This window comes from Hyla sarda, chromosome 1 (assembly GCF_029499605.1).
Source record: "Hyla sarda isolate aHylSar1 chromosome 1, aHylSar1.hap1, whole genome shotgun sequence".
Classification (NCBI taxonomy): Eukaryota; Metazoa; Chordata; class Amphibia; order Anura; family Hylidae; genus Hyla; species Hyla sarda.
The window spans coordinates 445734364-445761902 of record NC_079189.1 but is presented as its reverse complement, the minus strand read 5'-3'; the positions used below and the strand labels follow the sequence as shown (position 1 = coordinate 445761902).

General features: G+C 42.4%; 1 long non-coding RNA gene across 1 annotated transcript in view; it reads right to left on the bottom strand.

Annotated features, from left to right (window-relative positions):
* The window catches only part of LOC130283745 (uncharacterized), a 58191-nt gene extending 31579 nt beyond the window's left edge, over window positions 1–26612 (bottom strand). The window contains exon 1 of the long non-coding RNA XR_008846836.1: window positions 26531–26612. This is a non-coding gene — a long non-coding RNA (uncharacterized LOC130283745). The remainder of the gene's footprint in view (window positions 1–26530) is intronic.
* Window positions 26613–27539: the final 927 nt, after the last annotated feature.

The window sequence follows — 27539 nt, the reverse complement described above, 5'->3', positions numbered from 1 at the left end:
ACTGACAAGGGCTGTGTTGGTGTAGAAACTTTCTTTCTAGACGTAGAGGATGCCCCCTTGTTATAGATACAGTCCTGGGTATAAATAGATCATGGGAGAGATCTCTGTACTGCCCCCTGATATATTTATACATAGTAATTAGGTCTCCCCTAAGCCTTCTTTTTTCTGAACTAAATAACCCTAATTCTGATAATTTTTCTGGGTACTGTAGTCCTCCCATTCCCCATATTACTCTGGTTGCCCGTCTTTGAACCCTCTCCAGCTCCAGTATATCTTTCTTGTACACTGGTCGCCAGTACTGTACATGGTATTCTATGTGTGGTCTGACTAGTGATTTGTACAGCGGTAGAATTATTTCCTTGTCGTGGGCATCTATGCCCCTTATTGATGCACCCCATGATTTTATTAGCCTTGGCAGCAGCTGCCCGACACTGGTCACTACAGCTAAATTTACTGTTAACTAAGACTCCGAAGTCCTTTTTCACATCAGTCATTCCAAGTGTTCTCCCATTTAATGCAAAATCCCAGCCCGGATTTTTCTTCCCCATGTGCATAACCTTACATTTATCAGTTTTGAACCTCATCTGCCACTTCCCAGCCCAAACCTCCAACCTATCCAGATCCATTTGTAACTCTATTGTCCTCTATTGTGTTTACCGCTTTACAGAGTTTCATCTGCAAAGATTGCTACTTTACTATTCAACCCCTCTTCAAGGTCATTAATGAATATATTAAATAGGACAGGACCCAAGACGGACCCCTGTGGTGCCCCACTAGTAACAGTCACCCAATCAGAATAAGCACCATTAATAACCACCCTCTGTTTCCTATCTCTGAGCCAGTTACTTAGCCACCTACACACATTCTCCCCCAGTCCAATCCTTCTCATTTTATGCACCAATCTTTTATGTGGCACTGTATCAAATGCTTTCGAAAAATCCAGATACATGACATCCAGCGATTGCCCCTGGTCCAGTCTGGAGCTCATCTCCTCATAAAAGCTAATCAGGTTAGTTTGACAAGACCGATTCCTCATAAAGCCATGCTGATATGGAGTCATACATTTATTTTTATCAAGATACTCCAAAATAGCACCCCTTAGAAAACCCTCAAACAATTTACATACAACGGAGGTTAACCTGTTGGGGACAGAGGGCGTACCTGTACGCCCTCAGCCCTCTCCCTGTCTATAAGGTGAGACCATGCCGTGCCCCCGCATCATATCACCTAGCAACAGCCAGGACCCGTGGCTAATAGTGTGCGCCACTGATCGTGGTGCCACGCGCTATTAACCCTTTGGATGCGGCGTTCAAAGTTGAACGCTGCATCTAAAGTGAAAGTAAACCATTGCGGTTAGCTCAGGGGGCTGTTCGGGATCGCTGCGATGAAAACGCGGCATCCGGAACAGCTTACAGGACAGCAGGAGGGTCGCTACCTGCCTCCTCGCTGTCCAATTGCTGAATGAATGCTCAGTGCCTGAGATCCAGGCATGAGCAGTCAAGCGGCAGAATCATTGATCAATGGTTTCCTTTGAGAAACCATTGATCAATGTAAAAGATCAGTGTGTGCAGTGTTATAGCCTCCTATGAGAGCTATAACATTGCAAAAAAAAAGTGAAATAAAAGTAAAAGATCATTTAACCCTTTCCCTAATAAAAGTTTGAATCCCCCCCCTTTTCCCATTTAAAAAAAAAAAACAGTGTCAATAAAAATATGTGGTATCGCCGCATGCGGAAATGTCCGAATTATAAAAATATATTGTTAATTAAACCGCACGGTCAATGGCGTACGTGCAAAAAAATTCCAAAGTCAAATTTTTGGTAACTTTTTATATCATGAAAAAATGAATAACAAGTGATCAAAAAGTCCAATCAATACATAAATGGTACCGCTAAAAACTTCAGATCACGTCGCAAAAAATGAGCCCTCATACCACCCAGTACACGGAAAAATAAAAAATTTATAGGGGTCAGAATATGACAATTTTAAACGTATACATTTTCCTGCATGTAGTTATGATTTTTTCCAGAAGTACAACAAAATCAAACCTATATAATTAGGCTATCATTTTAATCGTATGGACCTACAGAATAAAGATAAAGTGTCATTTTTACCGAAAAATTTACTGCGTAGAAACGGAAGCCCCCAAAATTTACAAAATGGCATTTTTTCTTCTATTTTGTCGCACAATGATTTTTATTTTCTGCTTCATTGTAGATTTTTGGGTAAAATGACTGATGTCATTACAAAGTAGAATTGGTGGTGCAAACAATAAGCCATCATATGGATTTTTAGGTGCAAAATTGAAAGGGTTATGATTTTTAAAAGGTAAGGAGGAAAAAACGAAAGTGCAAAAACAGAAAAACCCTCCGTCCCCAAGGGGTTAAACTAACAGGTCTATAATTCCTGGGATCACTTTTTGACCCCTTTTTAAATATTGGCAGCACATTTGCCATGCGCCAGTCCTGGGGAACAGTCCCTGTTCCTATAGAGTCCCTGAATATTAAAAATAGTGGTCTGTCTATTACATTACTTAATTCCTTTAGAACACGGGGGTGAATGCCATCTGGACCTGGTGATTTTGTCTATTTTGATTTTTTGTAGGCGGCACTGTACTTCTTCCTGGGTTAGACAGGTGACCTGTACTGGGGAGTTTACCTTATCTCGCTATATTTCACCTGGCATTTCATTTTCCTTGGTGAATACAGTGGAGAAGAATTTGTTTAATATATTTGCTTTTTCCTTATCCCCAATTATAATTTCTTCCTCATCATTTTTTTAAAGGGTCTACACTTTCATTTTTAACCTTTTTGCTAATTATATAGTTAAAAAACATTTTGGGGTTTGTTTTACTATCTTTGGCAATGAGTCTTTCTGTCTCTATTTTTGCGGTTTTTATCTGTTTTTTACATAATTTACATTTTTCACTTTTTTTTTTACATTTTTCACTTACTTTTTAATGCTTCTTCACTGCCATCCTGTTTTAGTAGTTTAAATGCTTTATTTTTGTAATTTATTGCCCCCTTAATATTTTTATTCATCCATATTGGTTTTCTTTTATTTCTGACCCTTTTATTCCCATAAGGTATATACATCTAACAGTGAGAGATTAAGATATTTTTAAAAGTCTCCCATTTAGTGTCAGTATTCTTGTTTTTGAGGACATTATCCCATTTTATATTGTTAAGGGCTTCTCTGAGTTGATCAAACTTTGCCTTCCTAAAGTTCATTGCTTTTTGTGGCCCCTCGAGATTTCCTTATTGAAGAACAAGTTATAATGTATTATATTATGGTCACTATTCCCTAGGTGTCCTTCTACTTGCACATTAGTTACTCTGTCAGGTCTGTTGGTTAATATTAAATCTAGTAGAGCACCCCCTCTGGCCATGCACCATTTGGGACAGATAATTGTCTTTAACTATAGTAAGAAACCTGTTTCCTTTATGAGATTCACAGGACTCAGTCTCCCAGTTTATATCAGGATAGTTAAAGTCCACCCTTATTATCACATCATTTTGATTTGCTGCCTTGCTTATTTGCCTCAGTAACTTATCTTCTTCCATTATGTTTGGTGGCTTATAGCAAACCCCTATCAATGTAATCTCCATATATTACTACCCATAGTGACTCCACATCGTTTCCCTCCCGTATAAACACCCGCAGTGCGTCCTTCAGACTGGACTTCAAACTCCTCCCCCTTTCTGGTTTGTCCTATCCTTCCCTAATAGACTATAACCCTGTATGTTGACCGCCCAGTCACAGCTATCGTCCAAACAAGTCTCTGTTATACTCACTATGTCATAATCCTCCTCAGACATTTTCAACTCCAGTTCCTCAGTTTTATTGGTCAGACCTCATTAGTCAGGCATTAGTCAACATGCAATTCAATGGTGTATGTTTTTTTTCCTATGACGCCTATCCCTATTAACTATTCTAAACCCTCCCTCAGCTCCACACCCAGGTACATTAATAAGTCCTCTCCCCCCTCTATGTTGTAGGTTCCCTGCCCCCAGTCCCTAGTTTGAACACTCCTCCACCCTTCTAGCCATCTTCTCCCCAAGCACAACTGCACCCTCCCCATTGAGGTGCAGCCCGTCCCTACGGTAGAGCCGCTATCCGACAGCGAAGTTGGCCCAGTTCTTCATGAACCCAAACCCCTCCTTCCTACACCAGTTTCTGAGCCACTTGTTTACCTCCCTAATCTCCCGCTGCCTCTCTGGTGTGGCTCGTGGTACAGGTAATATTTTGGAAAATATTACCTTGGAGGTCCTTGCCTTAAGCTTGCACTCTAAGTCTCTGAAATCATTTTTAAGGACAGTCCATCTACCTCTTACTTTGTCATTGGTGCCAATATGTACCATGACTGCTGGGTCCTCTCCAGCCCCACCCAACAACCTGTCAACCCGATCCGGGATGTGCCGAACTCGGGCGCCAGGAAGACAACACACTGTTAGGCGATCCCGCTCTTTGTGACGGATCGCCCTGTCTGTCCCCCTAATAATTGAATCCCCCACTACCAGTACCTGTCTGGCCTGCCCTGCACTCCTCCCTCCCTCTTTACTGGATCAGACACCCCCCTGGCGGTCAGAGGCAGAGTCCTGCTACAGTACTGCTAGCTCTGAAATGGCATCCCCCTCATTTGCTAACCGGGCAAACTTGTTAGTGTGTGCCACGTCAGGACTAATCTCCCTGACACTTTTCCCTCTACCCCGTTTTCTAAATGTAACCCAGCTAACTGCCTGACTGTCCTGCACCTCCATCCCACTATCCTCCCCCACCTCTACCCAGAGAATACCTGCTCACGTTGTCAATGCGTATCAGTGTTGCCAGTTGCTCCCCTAGATCCAGAATCTGGGATTCCAAATGAACAACTCGCACACATCTCGCACATCAATATGCACCCTCAAATTGCTGTTCAAGAAGGATTGCATACATTGTGCAAGATATACACTGGACTGCATGTTCCAATATGGAGGCCATACTATATTTGGGGATTGCAAAAATTTACAGAAAAAAAATCTAATATTTCAATTTAAGCTCCCTGAATTCAAAGTCCCTTCATTTTAAGTCCCTTTCACTTTTATACTTACAACTCACTTGTATACATCACACTCTTGTATACAGACACACAATCGCTAGCTCAAACAATCGCTAGTGTACTTGCTTTTATATTTACCACATTCCACCTCTCTCTTCCACTGCCTGTAAGGGAATGCAAATGGCTAGCTGTCAGCTAGCAGCTGCAATTTATCAGCAGCTAATTATTTAGCCACTCCACCCTCACTCCACCTGTATTCCTCCCAGACAGAGAAAGAGAAGAAAAAATAAACAAACACAGAATGCACTCAATGCTCACAATACTTCTTACAGTATTCCCTTAATTTTAAGTCCCTTTCACTTTTACACTTACACTCACTTGTATACGTCACATTCTTGTATACAGACACACAATCGCTAGCTCAAACAATCACTAGTGTACTTGCTTTTATATTTACCACAATCCACCTCTCTCTTCCACTGCCTGTAAGTGAATGCAAACGGATAGCTGTCTGCTAGCAGCTGCAATTTATCAGCTGCTAATTATTTAGCCACTCCACCCTCACTCCACCTGTATTCCTCCCAGACAGAGAAAGAGAAGAAAAAATAAACAAACACAGAATGCACTCAATGCTCACAATACTTCTTACAGTATTCCCTTAATTTTAAGTCCCTCTCACTTTTATCCTTACACTCACTTGTATACGTCACACTCTTGTATACAGACACACAATCACTAGCTCAAACAATCGCTTAGTTTAGTTGCTTTTATATTTACCACAATCCACCTGCCTAATGCCAGAGAGGGTCTTGGGGGGCACATTAGTGGAGGAGAACTGCAATTTTCTGGTTGTGCTCCTGGTCACTGATCAAACTCTCACAGACACCGCTATGAAATCTATGCTGTTAGCCCTGTACCAGACTTTCCTAAAGGACATATCTGGAGTTATCACCCCTCTGCAATCCTCTGTGGGGGAGCTTGGTGAGAGAATGAACCATATCGACAAAAAGCTAGAAGAATTCAATGCTGCATAACACCCTAGTTGAATCACACACTGACCTTGATAAAGAGGTTGTTGCACTCTGTGCTAAGATTGCAGACTTGGAGGACAGAAGTCGGCAAATAATATAAAGCTCAGGGGTGTGCTGGAATCTGTCCACCCTGCCGACATTCCTTCTTATGTTAAATCGTTGCTACCTCTCAAGAGCTCGAAATAGATAGAGCGCACAGAATCCCCTGTCTGCAGCATCTTGATGACTCCACTCCACCAGACATTCTGTCGAGGATCCATTTTTTTACAGTTAAGGAGAAGATTCTAGAGTACTCCCGCAAACATGATGGACTACCCGCACCATACTACCATGTCTCAGTGTACGCCGATCTCTCAGCTGCTACTCTCCAAGCCAGGCGGCTTTTGCTATCCATCACACAAGCTCTGCATTCTGCCAATATTGCTTATAGATGGAGTTTTGGAGTGCGCCTATTGATCCGCAAAGGAAATCTTACACATCTTGTCCGCTCACTTCAAAAGGGGGAAGATCTGCTGGCTAAATGGAATCATCAAGCTCTTGCAACTGTTGGCCTTTCTCAAAGATCGCGTCCGCAGCAAGTGAAGAAGAACTTGGTCACCAAGTGATATAGCTGGGTTAAATTTTTACCTACACTCATTTCACTCAGGTGATGGGATGGCTGTCCCTCTTGGCCTCGGAGGACTTTGCCCTCAACCACCATATAGGCTCTCTGGGGGACATTTATCATCAGGTGTCTATTGTAGACACAGATCTACCCCTTTACACTGCTTGTCTAATTTACACTCTTGCTCAAAATTTTCAAAATTTGTGCACGTCCTGTGATACATTTTGCGCAAATATAACACCCCCGCCCCCCCCCCCCCCCGCTCTACCGTGCGCTCCTTCTCTTGCTCAAAATTTTCAAAATTTGTGCACGTCCTGTGATACATTTTGCGCAAATATAACATCCCCCCCCCCCCCCCCCCCCCCCGCTCTACAGTGCGCTCCTTCTCTACCTCACACTTCACAGAGCTGTGGCATTTTTCCGCGGTTCACTGCTCACATAGCTAGAAGTACCGGAGCAGCAGTGTGTGCGGAACAAAACTCTGCACAACAGTAAAATCAGAAATCTTTATAAAGTACACAGAATGTCTGGGTTTAAAAAAAGATGTAACTTTGCTAAACAATATGTCCCCTTACCTGTATATGAGTGTTTACCAACAAGAATGCCTCCAAGTGTTGCAAAACCTGGCATGCTGGGAGTTGCAGATTTGCAACAGCTTGAGGCAACCTGGCTGGTAAACACTGTGTGCATGTACCAGACTGAGTGTGTGATCGTGTACATGTAGCAGAAATGAGTGTGCGGCATGTGTATGGAGCAGAGCTGAATTTGTGATTGTGTATGCACACACTTAGCTCTGCTGCATACACACAATCACACACTCCGCTCTCCTGCATACACATGACCACTTACTCAGCTCTACTGCATACACACACAGTCACACACTCAGCTCTGCTGCATACACACAATCACACACTCAGCGCTGTTGCATTTACACAATCAGACACTCAGCTCTATGGCATTTACACAATCACACACTCAGCTCTGCTGTATATACACAATCACACACTCAGCTCTACACTCAGCTCTACTGCATACAGGTGATCACACATATACATAGACCTAACAACTGTGCCTCCTTCTCCCACCCCGCACATACAGTGGTATTCTTAGCTGTATGGTCACTATAGTTACACTCTACACAGGTGCAATCTCCTGCACTCATCAAGAACAGCAGGAGTTTGAATTTTCACAGTTCTACAGATCTACAGTCTGTACAGATACAGAGTCTAATCTAAATATGTATTACATATTGCTGGACTTGCTGGACTTATTCTTATAACATTTTAAGTGTCCTCTTTGATGGTGTATATTTGTGCAATAAAATCAGGACTTGCACAAAATTTGTGCATGTAAAGAAAAAAGACGCAGTTGATAAACCAATGTCCACCACATAATCAGCTCTACCGTACACCATGATTTAGAATTCCACTTGTAAACTTCTATACAAAAAAACACATGCAAAAAACTGAATTGCACAAAAAAGATTGCGCAATATAGACAGGGAAGAGTGTGTATATAATAATAAATGCCCCCCCCCCCTCTGAGTGTGAGCTTCATGCTTTCTATTTTGCTTATTATTGTTTTAGTTTTTTGGGGGTTTTTACACCACCTGATTGTGCAAATGTATTGTCCTGTTCACCATAATGGCCCAACCTACCTACCTGGGAGGTGTGTGTGCTGGCTGGGGAGCACACGTTTCCGATTCTGTTCTGATTTACTCGCTGTGATATTTAGCATCTTCATGTTTCTTGATGGTTATAACACTTACTAGCCTTAATGCAAATGGTTTGTATGCTCCGCATAAAAGGTCTTTTTTGTGGAAAGAGGCATTTTCTTCTAAGAGTGATGTTATATGTGTCCAAGAGACGCACTTACTTGCTAGAGAAGCCTTTATAATTAAGCATCCTTTGTTCCTACATATTTTCCACTCTCATTTTAACACTAAGTCAAGAGGGGTTTTAATTACAGTTAAAAATGCAGTATCATTCTCTCTGGAGGAGGTAGTTTCTGATACCAAAGGTAGATATGTTATTTTGTATTGTACAATTAATGCCATACCATTAACATTAATTTCCCTTTATGTCCCTAATTCCGGCCAACTTGTTTTTGAGAAAGCAACTAAAATAACCTGGGGTTCCCTAGTGATGTGTGGGGACTACAATTCCATAATGTACCCTGCTTGAGACTCCTCTTATACTTCATGTCTTCCAACTCTTTCTCTCTCCACCTTGGCATGGAACTCAGATCTGTATGAAATTTGGTGCTTACAAGACTCCACCTAGAGAGGTTATACCTTTCACTCTGGGGTCCATAACTCCTATTCCAGGCTACAGTGGGGATCAAAAGTTTGGGCACCCCAGGTAAAAATTTGTATTAATGTGCATAAAGAAGCCAAGGAAAGATGGAAAAATCAACAAAAGGCATCAAATTACAGATTAGACATTCTTATAATATGTCAACAAAAGTTAGATTTTATTTCCATCATTTACACTTTCAAAATAACAGAAAACAAAAAAATGGTGTCTGCAAAAGTTTGGGCACCCTGCAGAATTTATAGCATGCACTGCCCCCTTTGCAAAGGTGAGACCTGCCAGTGTCATGGATTGTTCTCAATCATCATCTGGGAAGACCAGGTGATGTCAATCTCAAAGGTTTTAAATGCCCAGACTCATCTGACCTTGCCCCAACAATCAGCACCATGGGTTCTTCTAAGCAGTTGTCTAGAAATCTGAAACTGAAAATAGTTGACGCTCACAAAGCTGGAGAAGGCTATAAGAAGATAGCAAAACGTTTTCAGATGTCAATATCCTCTGTTAGGAATGTAATTAAGAAATGGCAGTCATCAGGAACAGTGGAAGTTAAAGCAAGATCTAGAAGACCAAGAAAAATATCAGACAGAACAGCTCGCAGGATTGTGAGAAAAACAATTCAAAACCCACGTTTGACTGCACAATCCCTCCAGAAAGATCTGGCAGACACTGGTGTTGTGGTACACTATTCCACTATAAAGAGATACTTGTACAAATATGGTCTTCATGGAAGAGTCATCAGAAGAAAACCTCTTCTATGTCCTCACCACAAAAATCAGCATTTGAACTTTGCAAATGAACATATAGACAGGCCTGATGCATTTTGGAAACAAGTTCTGTGGACCGATGAGGTGAAAATTGAACTTTTTGGCCGGAATGAGCAAAGGTACGTTTGGAGAAGAAGGGGAACAGAATTTAATGAAAAGAACCTCTGTCCAACTGTCCCCAAGCATGGGGGTGGATCAATCATGCTTTGGGGTTGTATTGCAGCCAGTGGCACAGGGAACATCTCACGAGTAGAAGGAAAAATGTATTCAATAAAATTTCAGCAAATTTCACAAGCTAACTTGATGCCATCTATGAAAAAGCTGAAGTTAAAGAGAGGATGGCTTCTACAAATGGATAATGATCCTAAGCACACCTCAAAATCCACGGGGGATTACATCAAGAGGTGTAAACTGAAGGTTTTGCCATGGCCTTCACAATCTCCTGACCTCAACATAATTGAAAATCTATGGATAGACCTTAAAAGAGCAGTGCGTGACAGACAGACCAGAAATCTCAAAGAACTGGAAGACTTTTGTAAGGAAGAATGGGCAAAGATAACTCAAACAAGAATTGAAAGACTCTTGACTGGCTACAAAAAGCATTTACAAGCTGTGATACTTGCCAAAGGGGGCAGTACAAGATATTAACTCTGCAGGGTGCCCAAACTTTTGCAGATGCCATTTTTTTGTTTTCTGTTATTTTGAAAGTGTAAATGATGGAAATAAAATGTAACTTTTGTTGACATATTATAAGAATGTCTAATCTGTAATTTGATGACTTTGGAGATTTTTCCATCTTTCCTTGGCTTCTTTATGCACATTAATACAAATTTTTACCTGGGGTGCCCAAACTTTTGATCCCCACAGTAGATATGATGCTTGTTGGCAGCCCTCTTCTGACGTCGGTCCTAGATTCCTCCATAGAGGAAATTGTTTGGTCAGATCATGCAGCCGTTTCTCTAACGATATCTGACAAGGTTTCCTCTAAGTCTTCTTACATGTGGCGAGTAAGCCCTTTTCTGCTTTCACACCTTAAGTATACTAAACGCCTTCGTTCTGACTAGAGATGAGCTAATCTTACAAATCCGAATTCGTTACAAATCTCCTGAAAAATAAAATTCGTAATGAATCCAAATATCGCTGCGATTCGATTAAATGAATCGCTTCATTAAACTCCATTTAGTGCGGTCCAGGCTCCAGGGCATCTAAAATGGCAGCTCCATGTGTGAGGACATGGGGCAAGGAACTCTGGAAAGGGGGGGAGGTGGGTAGGCGGGATCACCATGAATCATATGCATCATGCAGCCTATCAGCAGCCAGCCCTGTGATGTCACAGCCCTATATAATCGGCAGCTATTGCTGCAGCAAGTCATTTCAGCGTTTTATTGCAGAGAGAGAGTAGTGTGTGTGTTTCACAGAAAAACAGCTTTACAGCAGCGATGCACCACAAGCCCAAATCACTGCAGAAAAGCAGTGACAGGGAAGGGAGAGAGTGAGAGAGAAAGTACATTTTTGGGAGTACTACACATCGACTCTGTACTGCTGCACTGGGGTGTACAACAACTCTAAAGCTGTATTGTCCTCCTCTCATAAGTGTAAACTGTATGTACACCACCTTGTCTTTTTTCTCCTATTAAACTCATTTGGGCCAGTTACTGTGAAAGGCCAGCCAAAGCTACACACTTGTTTTTGTAGCCTAATACAGTTTTAAGCGTAGTGGAATGTATTGTCCTCCTTTCATAATTGTAAACTGTACGTACACCTAAGTGGTGTACAATTTTTTTCCTGTTAAACTTATTTGGGCCAGTTACTGTGAAAGGCCATCCAAAGCTACACACTTGTTTTTGTAGCCTAATACAGTTGTAAGCGTAGTGGAGCGTATTGTCCTCCTCTCAAAAGTGTAACACATACACACTCAGCTGGTGTATAAGTATGTCAGGCAGAGAAGGGCCAGGACATGCACAGAGGAGTGGCAGAGGCCTAAATTCATCAGCCGCAGGCAGAGGTCGCAAAAGACTAGGGGTGCGTGGCAGCAGTAGTCACAGCGAGAGGCCTGAGCTACCGGTCAGCTAGCGGTCGTGTCTCAACCAGCAACTCATCTGCCGTCATTGATTGGTTTAATCGGTCATCCACTTCATCCCAAGTGACATCTGACACCCCCAGTCAACAGTCGGTGGGTTCCTCAGACACAACTTCAGTTGGCATGGCCCGGGAGCAGTCCCTGTCCTCCAATTGCCTCTGTCCTATGCTGTTCCCTCCCCCACAGAAGTATCGTATGCTGTGGGTTCAGCTCCACTATTTAGTGAGGATGATCTACTAGAAGACAGTCAGCAGATACTCCAAGAATTGGAGGAGACATCCACTGCATCCTCCGCTAGGCGGGCAAGTAATGATGAGGAGAGTGGCATCGGAGGTGGTGTTGCGAGCATTCAGGCTCCTCAAGCAGACATAGTTGAGAAACCTGAGGAGGACATCAGTGACATGCAGACACAACTCGATGACGATGAAGCTGATTGCACTTGGGAGCCTGGTGCAGAAGGGGCTTCATCATCATCAGGAGAAGCGGGTTGCAAGTTGCCCATGAGAAAGCAGCTGAGCCAGCAAGGTGGTAGCATGGTTAGGAGTCAGCATTGTGGCAGCAGTGGGAAGTCAGCAGTGGGAACCTGGCCACATACAAGATGTGTTTGCAGAAAATGAAGCGTGGCAAGGGTCCATATGTTGGCACCAAGGCCCTGCAGCATCCCTATAAAGCGGCCTGGTAGAACCGTGGCTCCGATGCGATGGTCCAGCCTGCTGCATCACCCAGTGGCTCCCTTTTCAAGTGGTGGACTCTGCACCTTTCAGAGAACTGATGGCTTGTGCCGAGCCGAAAGCGCAAGCTGTCATTTCTTTGCAAAAAAGGCAGTACCTGGCCTGCACAATTATGTGGAACAGAAGGTGGGCCAGTCCTTGAGCCTGTCGATGTGTACCCAAGTGCACGCCAGCGTCGACGTGTGGAGCTGTAACTACGGTCAGGGACACAGTCCTTTATGGCCCACTAGGTGAATGTGGTTCCTGCACAGCCGCACCAGCAACTTGAAGCCGCTTCCGCTTCCACGCTCCACGCTCTCAGTCCATTGGTCCTGCGACAGTGTGCGCCTCCACCTCCTTATCCTCCACTGTGTCATCAGCCTCCATTGCACGGAAAAGTCTCAGTGCCCCTCCAGCATACCATGTGTGCAGGGCACGGCGGTGTCACGGTAGCAACTCATCAGCAGCAGGTAGACCTTGAGCAGGACCTGAACCAGCAGGTGGTGATAAACCTTGACATGACCCTGCCAACACACTTTGATGATCCGCCGGACTTCTGGGCAGCCAAACTGGATTTGTAGCAGCAACTAGCAGAGTTTGCCCTGGAAAAGCTGTCCTGCCCATCCAGTAGTGTGCCATCAGAGCGGTTGATTAGTGCGGTGAGGGCCATAGTAACTCCAAGGAGAACTCATCTGTCCACCAATAATGTGGAGAGACTGACCTTTGTCAAGATGAATCAGGCTTGGATCGGCCAGGATTTCCACCCACCAATGCCTGATGCATCAGAGTAGATTGACCATGGTGCCACACCAACACTTCACAAATATGGATACAGCTAAAAATATTTAAGGTGTTGCTCCCCAGTTACAGAAATTCCTCTGCATCAGACCACAAGTAAGTATTGAGGATATGCATTAGCTAAAACTTTACTTTTCTTAGGATAACATTTATGAACCCAAAAATGTTTTGAAATCTAACAAAAGGAAAGGTGTGCAAAAAACACCATGTGCCACCTACATCACCAAGTATTGATGTGATAAAAAGACCTCTTAAAGGTGGAAGGGAACAATGTATGGTCCATTGTAACAGGTGGGGGTAAAAACTTCCCCTGTAAGGCCCTACTCTCACCCTTCCCCTGTAAGGCCCTACTCTCAGGTCTCCTCATGCTGCCGCCACCTCCAGGCTGTGTCATTCAGCCACTATATGATCTTCTCATGGTGCCGCCACCTCCAGGCTGTGTCATTCTGCCACCATATGTTCTACTCATGCTGCTGCCTTCTCCAGGCTGTGTCATTCTGCCACCATATGTTCTACTCATTCTGACACCTCCAGGCTGTGTCATTCTGCCACTATATGGTCTCCTTATGCTGCCACCACCTCCAGGCGGTGTCATTCTACCACCATATGTTCTCCTCTTGCTGCTGCCACCTCCAGGCTGTGTCATTCTGCCACCATATGTTCTACTCATGCTGATGCCACCTCCAGGCTGTAACATTCTGCCAGCATATGTTCTCCTCATGCTGATGCCACCTCAAGGCTGTGTCATTCAGCCACTATATGGTCTCCTCATGCTTCTGCCACCTTCAGGCTGTGTCATTTAGCCACTATATGGTCTCCTTATGCTGCTGCCACATCCAGGCTGTGTCATTCAGCCACTTTATGGTCTCTTCATGCTGCCACCACCTCCAGGCTGTGTAATTCAGCCACTATATGGTCTCCTCATGCTGCCGCCACCTCCAGGCTGTGTCATTCTGCCACCATGTGGTCTCTTCATGCTGCTGGTACATTAAATTAAAATGTTTATGTTCATCATCTATTTAAAATCTTCAATTAACATTTTAATTTGACTCTTTTCAATTGTGAGGCCCTATGGTCTCTTCAGGCTGCTGCCACCTCTAGGCTCTGTCATTGTGCCACCATGTGATCTTGTTATATTGATCTTGTAGTAGTAATTATACACTATTGGAGCTGGAATTACCACAGCTGCAGCCACCTCCAGGCTGTGTCATTCTACTGCCATTTGGTCTCCACTGGCTCATGTCAGTTTTTTATAGCTATTCGAACCAAATAAATTCGGATCAAACTAAATTTTTTCAGAAAATTCTGCTAATCGGACAAATCAAATTTTTCATAAAATTCGATCATCACTAGTTCTCATATGTTATCTCTGAAATTACCACAAGAATCCAAATAAACAGGTTGGAGCGAGAAAATGAAACCATAACTGATTACCTGAAACATTACAAGTTTCATATGCAGTTTCTCAGTACCAGCCGTGTTTACTTGTGTGTACATGGCCTGATACTGGCAGGATCTACCCAGTAGCCCTCCCAGATCAGGCCTGCACCACTGAGAGGGAGTACAAACTGACACACTACTCTAAAATTAGGCTGCTGCCACCTCCAGACTGTGGCATTGTGCCATTATATGGTCTCCTCATACTGCTGCCACATCCAGGCTCTATCATAGTGCCACCCTATGGTCTCGTCATGCTGCTGCAAACTCTAGGCTCTGTCATTGTGCCGCCATGTGATCTCCTTGTTATATTGATCTTGTAGTTTGACAGTATTTTTTCAAAGTAAACGTTTCGGGCACCCGGGACACACAGTCATGAGCAGGGGGGGGGGGGGCTGAGAGGCAGGGGCTGGGATAGGCGGTAGCTGGCCTCACGGCGGACCGCCAGCTCAATTTTAAGATACAAGTACAAGCTTTTTCACTGCAGCAACTTATAGCAGTATGCCCCCATTCATTCAAAGGCGCAGAAGCTGTATGTGCCCCTGTCCAAGTTGCTGGTTCTGCAGTCCCTTCCTTTTCAAGTGGATACTCAGTCATGAGCATGGGGGTGCGCTGAGAGTCAGAAGCTGGGACAGGCAGTAGCTGGCCTCGCAGCGGATCGCTAGCTAGATTTTAAGATACAAGTACAAGCTTTTTCACTGTAGCAACTTATACACTGCAGCAATTATACACTATTGAAGCTGGAATTATCGTGGCTGCTGGCACCAGACTTGCCCTCTAATGGGTCCTCAAAAAAGGATTTAAAGTTTGCTCATTCCAATTACCAGGCTCTGTGATTGTGCCGCTGTGCAGCAGTGATTGTAATAGCGATGCCTGTAATCTGCATGTCATACTGAATAACAGTATTATTTCACTAACACAATACACTCCCTATGAATGTTACGACAAAATTAAGTGTTCTACACCCTATTGAAGCTCTCTGTAGCCCGGAAATTGCCGTTTTTAATAGCAATTTACGTGAATAAATTCGGATCAAACAGAAATTTTTCCGAAAATTCGGCGAATGGGCCGAGTCGAATATTTCAAAAATTCGCTCATCTCTAGTTCTGACATCACTGACTATTTTCAGCTTAATACTAATACTGTACCTAGCTCTGTTTCTTTGTGGAATTGTCACAAAGCTGTAATTAGGGGACTATGCATAAAATATGGGTCTACAAAGATCCGTGAGAAAAAACTTACTGACTTATTAGCTGAGCTGAAATTACCAGAGGATTCTAATAAAGCATCCCCCTATGATTCTCTTGCTACTCGTGTACTTGCCCTTCATCGGGATCTCAGATGCATGATGTTAACTTCCTACGAAAAAAAAAAAAAAGTGCAGGCCCAATACTATTCTCAAGACAATAAAGTGGGCAGATTGTTGGCTGGCCGACAAAAACCAGACAGCAAAAATCCTGCACACCCTACATTCTTCATCCAGTCAATGGAGCCAAATTGTCCATCCCAACAGACATAGACAATATCATTCTATGCTTACTTATATTATATACAGGATTCTGTTTCTGACCTGCCTAATCATGAATCTGCAATGCAGGATTACCTTGCCAAATTACGTTTACCCAAACTTTCCAAATCACAGCTCCAAGATTTGAATGGCGACATCATGGTGGCAGAGGTTCAGAGGGTGATCCATTCCCTACCATTAAACAAAGCTCCAGGGCCGGATGGGTTTGCCAGTGTTTATTTATTTTTTAATTTTCCCCCAACGGAGCTGTGTGAGGATATTTTGTACTATGAGCTGTAGTTCTTATTGATACCACTTTTGCATAGTTTTGATCTTTTGATTACTTTTCATTAAAAAAAATTCTGGGATGTGATATGACAAACAATCTGCAATCTTTTGGCATTTAAACCATTTACTGGGAACAGGAATGTGATAATTTAATACTTATTAAAATTCGACACACAGCAATGTCTTATATTATTATTTTTTTTTTTTATATGGAATTTTTATTGGGGGGGGTAAATTTCTTTATATTTTTTAAACAGTTTTCTGCTTTTTTAGCAATTTAGCTTATTTAGATTGCTTATATGGTTCAATGTTATGCATATGGATTACACTGATCTATTAAATTGGCCCTCTGTTGGTACAGTCCGCTGTAGATCTGGAAGGAGTTAATGTATACATACAAAATGTTGGCTATCTTTGATTTTTGTAAAAGTTGTCCATAGAAATACAAAACTGGTTGGCAACTCTTAATGTCTTACAGACCCTTCTTTATTTCTTTTTATTCCTTACTTTTCCAATTAGAATGAAAATCCACATATTACCAGCAGAGGGAGTACTTGTTCATATAAATGACATTTCATGATGGTGTTATGAACAGCATGCAGCGTCCAATGAGCAGGTAAAATATGCATTCAGGCAAATGAAACACTGGGGACATGAAGAGCTAATGTCTCTAATCAAAAGCTGCATTTTTGTTTTTAAGTCCATCTATCATGAGACCTCCTCATTTTAAACATGGATATCCTAACAGGCTTTGAGAGCACCAATTTTAAAATCCACTAACCTAAATCCAAGGCACTGTAGATTGTTTTCTTTACAAAATCATACAGGTAGGACTTATTGTGTAAGTAATTTAATAATAGCTAGTAAATGTTAGCAAATCCTCATTCCCCCTCAAGTTATACTGATTCATCTGGACCGACCTGCTAATGTACTGTACTGTAATGTCCACCTAGCCCAGTGTTTCTCAACTAATGTGCCTCCAGCTGTTGCAAAACTACAACTCCAGCATGCCTGGACAGCCAAAGGATGTCCGAGCATGCTAGGGGTTGTAGTTTTGCTCAATGTGCCTGCACCTCTGTATCATGACTTAGTTTCGTACTAGAGCAAGTAGTCTGGCAGTAAACTGGAGTCCATGCACTTGTACATACATTTCATGGCACACTATGCCAATAATTTTGCGCATTACGGAATGCAGTTACAGGAACAGGGACTCCTGTCTTATACAGACTCTCTGCTCCTGTACTGTACAGCAGTGCAGAGATTCTTCTGTGGGCCATCCATGGTCATGTTATATTAATACACACAGCCTGCAGGAGAAGTCCTGCTCCTCTCTGGGTAATGGGGCATGGAGTGGAGAAAGAGGGCCCTATGTCAGGGCAGGAGAAAAGGGAAGGTGAGTGACTCCTTCTGACAACTCCAGAGTTTTCTGATGCACCATATTTGGTACCTCCCTTCAGCAGCCATTTCCAATGTTAATAGCACCACAAATAAGTTTAGACCTTCAACCAGACCTCAAAACTAATTCAGATCCCCATCCACACACCCTTAAAAAAGGAAGAAAAAAAAAACTAAAGAAAGCATTTCAGACCTTAATCTAGCCCCCATATGTACTTACCAGGTCCTCGGGTCCTCACCTCAAACAGTGCCAGCCATAGTGTATTCCTCATCTTAAATACAATGCCAGACAGACAGTGCCCCTCACCACAAACAATGCCAGCTATTATATACCACTTATCTCACGCAATACTAACTATAGCATGTTTTCGAAATATTGCCAGCGATAATGTGCCTCAACTCATACCAGTCCACCCATAGTGTTCTCCACATACAGTGCCATCGATGGAATGTTCCTCTTTTCATATGCTGCTAGCCACAGTAGGCAGCCACAAAATGACTTAAACAGTTCGAGCCATGGCACATCCACTCTTTTTTTTTATTATTATCTGTTCATTTTCAAATTTTTTAATATCACAGAAACATATAAACAACTCAATACTTTGTTATATACCCTTTGTTGCCAATGACAGAGGTCAAACATTTTCTGTAAGTCTTCACAAAGTTTTCACACACTGTTGCTGGTATTTTGGTCCATTCCTCCATGCACATCTCCTCTAGAGCAGTGATGTTTTGGGGCTGTCGCTTGGCAACATGGACTGAGGGGTTGAGATCTGGAGACTGGCTAGGCCACTCCAGGACCTTGAAATGCATCTTATGAAGCCACTCCTTCATTTCCCGGGTGGCGTGTTTGGGATTATTGTCATGCTTAAAGACCCAGCCACGTTTCATCTTCAATGCTCTTGCTGGTGGAAGGAGGTTTTCACTCAAAATCTCATGATACATGGCTTCATTCATTTTTACCTTTACACGGATCAGCCGTCCTGGTGTTAGCTGAAATACACCCCCAAAGCATGATGTTTCCAACCCCATGCTTCACAGTGGTGTTCTTTGGATGCAACTCAGCATTCTTTCTCCTACAAACACGATGAGTTGAGTTTTTACCAAAAAGTTCTACTTTGGTTTCATCTGACCACATGACATTCTCCCAATACTCTTTTGGATTATCCAAATACTCTCTAGCAAACTTCAGATGGGCCGAGGCAGGTACTGGCTCAAGCAGGGGACACGTCTGGTTACTGCATGATTTGAGTCCCTGGTGGCGTAGGGTGAGATCTTGCATGGAGCCCCAGGTAGAGGGAGATTATCGGTGGTCTTGTAACATAGTAACATAGTTTATAAGGTTGAAAAAAGACCAAAGTCCATCAAGTTCAACCTATAACCCTAATGAGTCCCTACTGAGTTGATCAAGAGGAAGGCAAAAAAAAACTCATACTAGAGGTAAAAATTCCTTCCCGACTCCAAATATGGCAGCCAGAATAAATCCCTGGATCAACGTTCTGTCCCTATAGATCTAGAATCCATAACCTGTAATGTTATTACTCTCCAAAAATGCATCCAGACCCCTTTTGAACTCTTTTACAGAGTTCACCATGACCACCTCCTCAGGCAGGGAATTCCATAGTTTCACTGCTCTTACAGTAAAGAACCCCCGTCTGTGCTGGTGTAGAAACCTTCTTTCTTCTAAACGTAGAGGATGCCCCCTTGTTATAGATACAGTCCTGAGTATAAATAGATCATGGGAGAGATCACTGTACGGTCCCCTGATATATTTATACATAGTTATTAGGTCTCCCCTAAGCCTTCTTTTTTCTAAACTAAATAACCCTAATTCTGATAATCTTTCTGGGTACTGTAGTCCTCCCATTCTCCGTATTACTCTGGTTGCCCGTCTTTGAACCCTCTTCAGCTCTCCTATATCTTTCTTGTACACTGGTCCCCAGTACTGTACACAGTATTCTATGTGTGGTCTGACTAGTGATTTGTACAGAGATAGAATTATTTCCTTGTCATGGGCATCTGTGCCCCTATTGATGCACCCCATGATTTTATTTGCCTTGGCAGCAGCTGCCCAACACTGGTCACTACAGCTAAATTTACTATTAACTAAGACTCCTAAATCCTTTTCCATGTCAGTCGTCCCAAGTGTTCTCCCATTTAATACATAATCCCAGCACGGATTTTTCTTCCCCATGTGCATTACCTTACATTTATCAGTGTTGAAACTCATCTGCCACTTCCCAGCCCAAACCTCCAACCTATCCAGATCCATTTGTAACAGTTCCCTGTCCTCTATAGTGTTTACCGCTTTACAGACTTTAGTATCATCTGCAAAGATTGCTACTTTACTATTCAACCCCTCTACAAGGTCATTAATAAATATATTAAATAGAACAGGACCCAAGATGGACTCCTGTGGTACCCCAATAGTAACAGTCACCCAATCAGAATAAGTACCATTAATAACCACCCTCTGTTTCCTATCATATAGCCAGTTACCCACTTGCACACATTCTCCCCCAGCCCCATCCTTCTCATTTTATGCACCAACCTTTTATGTGGCACCGTGTTATGGATATTGAAATTATGTGTTTTTACATCCATAATATCCCATGTAGTATACATTTCCCTGCCCCCACGGTCTAAAGCTTAGTCACATACAGCCACAGTAGGCGGGGCTAAAGAACCTGTTTTTCCGGGTTATGTCAGGAGAGCAGGCGGACACTAGGCAAAAGGGGTGGGGCATTAGGGGATTTCACTGGAAATCATATGGCCCTCTGTCTCTTTGCTTTTGGATCTTCGTTGAAGAGAGGAGCATCTTCTGCTCCTTAGCCTGGGATTAGTATATGTTCGCAGTGTAATTGAGTGAGTCTACAAGAGACTTATTCTTAAACTGTGACCTACGGATTATTGCCTTGGACAGGAGGAAGCTCTTACAGATATTGTTGTATAATACAATTGGTTAATCTGTTTAGATTAACACACTGTATCATATGCTTTGGAAAAATCCAGATTTACGTCATCCAGCGATTGCCCCTGGTCCAGTCTGGAGCTCACCTCCTCATAAAAGCTGATCAGATTAGTTTGACAGGAGGACCGATCCCTCATAAAGCCATGCTGATATGGGGTCATACATTTATTTTTATTAAGATACTCCAGTATTGCATCCCTTAGAAAACCCTCAAACAATTTACATACAACAGAGGTTAAACTAACAGGTCTATAATTCCCGGGGTCACCTTTTGATCCCTTTTTAAATATTGGTACCACATTTGCCATGCGCCAGTCCTGGGGAACAGTACCTGTTACTATAGAGTCCGTGAATATTAAAAATAGGGGTCTGTCTATCACATTACTTAATTCTTTTAGAACATGGGGGTGAATGCCATCTGGACCTGGTGATTTATCTATTCAGATTTTTTGTAGGCGGCACTGTACTTCTTCCTGGGTTAGACAGGTGACCTGTACTGGGGAGTTTACCTTATCTCGCTGTATTTTTACCTGGCATTTCATTTTCCTCGGTGAACACAGTGAAGAAGAATTTGTTTAATATATTAGCTTTTTCCTGATCCCCGTTTATAATTTCTTCCTCATCATTTTTTAAAGGGCCCACACTTTAATTTTTTATCTTTTTGCTATTTATATAGTTAAAGAACATTTTGGGGTTAGTTTTTCTCTCTTTGGCAATGAGTCTTTCTGTCTCTATTTTTGCGGCTTTTATCTGTTTTTTTACATATTTTACTTTTATTCTCTATAGCTTTTTAATGCTTTCTCACTGCCGTACTGTTTTAGGAGTTTAAATGCTTTATATTTGTCATTTATTGCCCCCTTAACATTTTGTTCATCCATATTGGTTTTCTTTTATTTCTGACCCTTTTATTCCCATCAGGTATATACATCTTGCAGTGAAAATTTAAGATATTTTAAAATGTCTCCCATTTAGTGTCAGTATTCTTGTTTTTGAGGACATTATCCAATTTTATATTGTTAACTCCTTAAGGACACATGACGTACTGGAGCGTCATGTGTCCGCTCCCGATCTATAACGCGGGGCCACGGCCATTGATCGCGGTGCCGCGCTATTAACCCTTTAGAAGCGGCGTTCAAAGTTGAACGCAGTGTCTAAAGTGAAAGTGAAAGTATGCCGGTTAGCTCAGTGGGCTGTTCGGGATAGCCGCGGCAAAATTGCGGCATCCCGAACAGCTTACAGGACAGCAGGAGGGTCCCTACCTGCCTTCTCGCTGTCCGATCGCCGAATGACTGCTCTGTGCCTGAGATCCAGGCATGAGCAGTCAAAAGGCAGAATCATCGATCACTGGTTTCCTATGAGAAACCAGTGATCAATGTAATAGATCAGTGTGTGCAGTATTATAGGTCCCTATGGGAGCTATAACACTGCAAAAAAAAAAGTGAAAAAAAAAAAAGGGAATAAAGGTCATTTAACCCCTTCCCTATTAAAAGTTTGAATCACCCCCCTTTTCCAATAAAAAAAAAAAAAACACAGTATAAATAAAAAATAAACATATATGTATCGGAAATGTCCGAATTATAAAAAAATATATCGTCAATTAATCTGCACGGTCAATGGCGTACGCGCAAAAATATTCCAAAGTCCAAAATAGTGCATTTTTGGTCACTTTTTATATCATGAAAAAATGAATAAAAAGTGATCAATAAGTCCTATCAATGCAAAAATGGTACCGCTAAAAACTTTAGATCACGGCGCAAAAAATGCGCCTTGATCTGAATACCGCCCCATATGCGCAAACAAAAATAAGTTATAGGGGTCAGAAGATGACAATTTTAAACGTATTAATTTTCCTGCATGTAGTTATGATTTTTTCCAGAAGTACGACAAAATCAAACCTTTATAAGTAGGGTATCATTTTAACCGTATGGACCTACAGAATAAAGATAAGGTGTCATTTTTACAGAAAAATTTACTACGTAGAAACTGTAGCATAGTCAAATAAAAAAAAATCCTGGAATACCCCTTAAAGCTTGGGGCCTAAATCCCTGAAATCATTTTTAAGGACACTCCACCTACCTCTTACTTTGTCATTGGTGCCAATATGTACTATGACTGCTGGATCCTCTCCAGCCCCACCCAGCAACCTGTCAACCCGATCTGCAATGTGCCAAACTCGAGCGCCAGGAAGACAACACACTCTACGGTGATCCCGATCTTTGTGACAGATCGCCCTGTCTGTCCCCCTAATAATTGAGTCCCCCACTACCAGTACCTGTCTGGCCTGCCCTGCACTCCTCCTTCCCTCCTTACTGGAGCAGACACCCCCCTGGTGGTCAGAGGCAGTATCTTGCTGCAGTACTGCTAGCTCTAAAATGGTATCCCCTTCATCTGCCAACTGGGCAAACTTGTTGGGGTGTGCCAGTTCAGGACTAGCCTCCCTGACACTCTTCCCTCTACCCCGTTTTCTAACTGTAACCCAGCTAGCTGCCTGACTGTCCTGCACTGTCGTCCCCCACCTCTACCCCAGAGTGTACTTGCTCAGTGAGCAGGAGTCTCTTCTCCAAGTTGTCAATGCTTCTCAATGTTGCCAGTCGCTCCACTAGATGCAGGATCTGGGCCTCTAAATGAACAACCAGCAAACATCTCGCACAAAAATATGCACCCTCAAACTGTTGTTCAAGGATTGCATACATTGAACAGGATGTACATCGAACTGCATTTTTTCAACATGGAGCCCATCTAGTTATGGGGATTTAACAGATTTACACCAAAAAACAGACAGTAGAGCTCAGTAGAGTTAAAGTCTCTACAGTGTAAGCAAAGTAACACTCACAGCGATCTCAAACTCCTGCTTTCAAACTCTCAGATTTCCAACTCTCTTGCAGCTCCTCTCTTTCAAAGCAACTCTCAGTCAGAGCAAGCTCAGAATGAGTCCCAAGCTACAATTTATACACCAGTGTCCAATCCGCCCCTCCCCCTAGAGGCAGACTGGAGAGAAAAAATGAGGCGAAAAGGCTGTTTGTATGTCTTCCATTTTCTAATAATTGCTCCCACAGTTGTTTTCTCCCCACCAAGCTGCTTTCCTATTGCAGATTCAGTCTTCCCAGCCTGGTTCAGGTCTACAATTTTGTTTCTGGTGTCCTTTGACAGCTCTTTGGTATTGGCCATAGTGAAGTTTGGAGTGTGACTGTTTGAGGTTGTAGACAGGTGTCTTTTATACTGATAACAAGTTCAAACAGGTGCCATTAATACAGGTAACGAGTGGAGGACAGAGGAGACTCTTAAAGAAGGAGTTACAGGTCTGTGATGTCTCTCATAGTTTAGGTATACCTATAATGAAAATTACAGGCCTCTCTAATCTTTTTAAGTTGGAGAACTTGCACAATTGGTGGCTGACTAAATAATTTTTTGCCCCACTGTATATGAATAAGGAATCAATGAGTCACATGACACAGTATACAGTGGCAAGAGAATGAAGGAATAGGTTTGGGCGTCAAGACATAAGTATGGTTCCAGTGTACATTATCGGGGTCCAGCGCCGCCACACCATTGAACAGGCCAGAAAACCGCATTGCCAGCTTACAAAACAGCCAACAATTAAAAGAAAAGAAAAAAAGAGAGAAATTGAAGAGAAAAGAGAGAAGGGGAATAGTGGGGGGGGGGTGTCGAAGAGAGAAGGTAGGCAGTGTGAAGGGGTCTCAGAAGGGTATTTTAGCTTGGGCTGCTGGTCGGGGAGGTAAGGGAGGTAAGAAGCATCTGCGGAGAGAGGGGATACATCCACTCTTTTTTTAATCAGATCAGTCCCTGATCCTTGCAGGGCCCTCTGGCTTGGAGAATTAACAAACAGGTAATGGGCTCGTGACGGGCCATATACATCAGCACTTTTTTGTGTCACTAGAAAAAGAAAACACCAACTCATACTTTTAATTAAAAAGAAATTCCACCAAGTAAGCTATGTAAATAAGTTCTATCTAAACAAGGCCTTGTTTGTGCCCTGAGGGCTGAGAAAGACGATTTTCTGCATGTGATTGACTAGGATGTGTTTTCACTGATGACATTAGGTACTTTAAATATTTTGAGCACAGAAGTGCAATGGAAGTAAAAAGCGAAAGAGCTGAACACAGTTGTCAAAACATTGTCTGTGAAATATCACTGCCAACCCAAAATTATTTTAAGATTAGAGCGAGAAATGCTGATGCTCTCCCTTAGCATTGAAAGTCATCTTTTCATGTGGTGAAATAAAATTTAGAAAATCAGTATTTTTAAACATTGGTAACTTTATTTTCCTTTCCATAAGGTCAAAAAACAAGATGCTTGAATCCAGCAGTACCTTTACTTCACAACTGGTACCTTCCTGTAATATTCCCATGGAAAGTCTATTTCCCAACATCTGAGATGGATATTCATAGATCTGTATTTATGTGGTAGAAGGCTAAGGGTATGTTCACTCTGCGCTCGCGGAATTCCGCAAGCAGAGATTCCGTCAGACATCTGCCGCCGAAAATACTTCGGCGGTAGGACCACAGGGCACTGTGCTGTCACCATTGAGCAATGAACATGTTCTTTGCGCGGAACAATTTCAGCGGCGGAATTGTCCGCCGCTGAAATTCCGCAGTGAGAACGGGTCTTGGGGAAGACCCATTCACACAGATGGTACTGTTCACTGTGCGGAATTCTGCTCGGGGAATTCTGTGGAATTTCGCAGTGTGAACGTACTCTAATAAGCAACAAAGAGAAATGACTGAAGCAGCCTGAGATCCCAGGAGCCTATAGAACATAGTGCAGGTCAGCTGAGTAAGGGGACTTCTTGGAAAACTATCACAACCACAAAAAAATCATTGATCTACATGGATGCAGACACAGGAGAGTAAGTGCAGAAATCCCTCCTGGACTTATATTTTCTAGTAAAAAAAAAAAAAAATAGAGGGACAGAGGGACATTGAGCAAAACCTGTCCAGAAGAAAAGTTGCTGAGCTGCCCATAGCAACCAATCAGATTGCTTCTTTCCTTTTTAACAAAGCCTCTGCAAAATAAAAGAAGCGATCTGATTGGTTGCTATGGGCAACTCAGCAACTTTTCCTCTGGACAGGTTTTGATAAATCTCCACCACAGTGGTTATATGAAGAGCAAATAAATAAGTCACAAGTATCATATGAATAAATCAAATGATGAAGGGTCTATAAAAAGTTGTTCATAGAGGTAAATAGCAGGCACGCATTAAAAAGAAAATCAACATTTAAATAACAGATACATTTGTATAGACTTTGCTCACAACTATAGCAAGGACCACACTGCATAAGAGGAGCCCACTTTGGCTGCAGGATACGGTTTAGTTGGTTTATAACACACTGAAGCCTTCATAAGGATGTCTTTGGGAGGGTGCAGTATTAAAATGGGCACTGTCATTACAAAAAACTTTTCATATGTCAAAGAAACTGCTCCCAGTTTCCTGATCATGACATGGCTACACGTATGCAGGCTACTACCTACCAAAGTAGACCATGCTTCTTCTTAGTTTCCACCAGGGGCCACTGCGTGTGACTGTGATGTTCTACATGGTTATCACAGACAGTACAGGGGGTTTGTCTGGACCTACCTTATGTAGTACCTTCAATTTTCATCTGCTTCTGCAGCGGGAGCTAAGTACACTTATGTAGGTGCATGTGGTCAGATACCTGGTGAATGGCATAAGATCGTTCAAAAAGTTTGGTCAAGTTGTTAACTAATACATCCCTTTTCCTTGTTACATTTTTTGCTGGCGTGTACAAAGCAGCGTTTATTGGTGAAACACAACAGAAGATTTGGGATAACAGTTACTTAGATATTTGGACTAAGTTCTTCCAAGGATTATCTTTTAGTAAGAAAGAGAGGCATTTAGGCAATTTGCCTAATGATAGGAAACCAAATGTAACAAAACCTGTGGGTTAATTCGTCTTAAGCTGTTGACTGTATAATGAGCCAAAAACATCTAATTTGATGCTCTGAATTGTTTATCTACATGTTATTCTTTACAATGCCTATAAAATGCCTGGTGGGTTGGCCCGGTAAAAGTTTTATTAAGAATTTTGTTGTGTCTTGGCTTTTTAGCCACCAACATATGGAGACTTATAAAAGTACAGTGCTAACCTCCACTAAGAACTACTGGACCAACACATGGGGTGTGCCAATGTATGTATAAGCACACTATCTACTGAAGAAGATATCCATCTTCCAAATGTTCTAGCGTTCCAAAGCCCCATCTTAAGTCTCTAGGCTCCAGCGAGAAAAAAAACTCCAGTAAGTGCTCACGTGATGGAGTCATTGCTCACAATTTATTCTAGAGCGGAGCTTATTAAAATGACAAATATTTTTTTATTCATACCATTTGATTATTAGAAGGTAAGTTAAGACTGGAAAAGAGTGAGTTTGTGGGGGTACCGAGTGTCTGCAATGCCTAGAATTGGTGTCTGGTGAGGTGGGCTGTGTATGTTCAGCTCTATCCTCTATGCTTTTTTCTTTGGCCTTTTGGAGTCTCATTATGGCACCTTTCCTTTTCTATGCAGCCTCATGATGAGTTCTTATCACTGGTAGCCATCACTATTGGAAGGCTGAGCACATGGGCTTTT